Below are 1,573 nucleotides of genomic sequence, written 5' to 3' on the forward strand. Positions count from 1 at the left end.
GTTCGGCACAAAAGCGTTTAATCACTTTTATTCCAACGAAGTTTGCAAGGTAAAATGAGACTGCCATTTCTCTGGCTCTCACTAATCCCAAGTCGAAACACATCATCACCAACTCGCGAGGGGCCTGTCGGAACTATGAGTTGGGCTGGGCTCCCCCGCTTGCCTGGCGCATACTGGAATATAGCTGCCGATGCGAAGATCCAACTCCACGTAACCTGATTTGGGCCCCCGGTCACCAGGGACTCCAAGGAAACGATGAGGCCGATCAGGCCGCCCGCGCACTCTCTCCCCGGGCTATTTCCCTGTCCTTGGAAGCCTACTCCCAATCAGACAATCTGGCCCTTACATTCAAACACATCACCGATTACTACGAGGAGGAGCACGGGCGCTACTCGGCCCCTTTTAAGGGACTGAATCGCGCTGACGAGCGCCTCCTCATAAAAATTCTCACTAACACTGTACTGTGCCCAGCGTTACTTAAGCATTTCAACACATCCTTTGATGGCACGTGCCTGAAAGGACTGGGAGGCGGCCCTGCTCGGCTGTCAGGACCTAAAGACCCAAAAGGCCTTGGTGCAGCGGACGCGAGCGGCGTTGGTTGCCAAAGGGGCCTCGGAATAGGGGCTCCACCTAGTATTGTTAGGGGAAAGGGTCAATAGGGCCTACCCCAATCACCTCTCTGTAAAAATTTAATGCACAATAAATGTTGTTCACCACCACCAGTATTCTTTTCAAACCTTAACAATTACAATACTCCTACATGGCATGCGCAGAGGACCACGTCCAGAAAATATTAAGATGTGAAATTTTTAGGCCTTAGTTTTCTTTACCTAAAATGTGTATTTTTGATCCGCGTTTCATTATAGAATAGCCTCCAAAGCCGGATGCTGTCAATCCTGTTTTAAAAGCTCAGGAAGCATTAGATCCTTGATCTGCCTCCACAGAAGTTTGCCTAAATCTACTGAGTTTAAATTGGTGAGTTTTTGCTCAACGGTACAAAATGATTACAAAGGAGCTCAAGGTCTATGTTTATGTTGTGAAAACAAAAAGTGGAGGAGCCGGGGTTCGAACCCGGGACTTCTCGCATGCAAAGCGAGCGCTCTACCTCTGAGCTACACCCCCGACAGAATTTGGTGGCACTAGTGAGTGAAATGTTTTTGCAGCCTTCTCCAAAGATGAAAATTGTTAAGGCGAAAGCCTTTATTGCCTCATACTGTCGTTAGCAGCCGTGTCGACAGCCGTATCGACAGCTCTGTCGGCAGATGTGTCCGCGTTTTGTAAGCTGCCGTCGCAGCTTACATAGCCCCGCCGGATGGAGCGGTACGCGGAGTCATCTCCAATGCTTATTGGAATGAGACCCCGACAGAGCTCCTGCAAGACCTGATCAGCGGCAACCCAGACGCCCTCATCGTGGACGCGCGCCGAATGGGCTCCACGCGTTCCATCCTAATCACTTTCCGAGCTGGACCTGTCCCACGCGCCGTCCTTTATGGAGGAGCCCTCCACAGGTGCACACCCTATCGAGGGCATATAGACGCCTGCACTAACTGCCGCGTCCCTGGTCACCGGGCAG

General features: G+C 51.2%; 1 non-coding gene across 1 annotated transcript; it reads right to left on the reverse strand.

The window, feature by feature from the left end:
* Positions 1-1,050: 1,050 nt before the first annotated feature.
* TRNAA-UGC (transfer RNA alanine (anticodon UGC)) lies at positions 1,051-1,122 on the reverse strand. Its single transcript has one exon. It is a non-coding gene; the product is annotated as a tRNA-Ala (tRNA).
* Between the last annotated feature and the right edge of the window lie 451 nt (positions 1,123-1,573).

The sequence above is a fragment of the Amblyomma mixtum genome, chromosome 2, assembly GCF_055824585.1.
Source record: "Amblyomma mixtum isolate Tamu chromosome 2, ASM5582458v1, whole genome shotgun sequence".
Lineage (NCBI taxonomy): Eukaryota > Metazoa > Arthropoda > Arachnida > Ixodida > Ixodidae > Amblyomma > Amblyomma mixtum.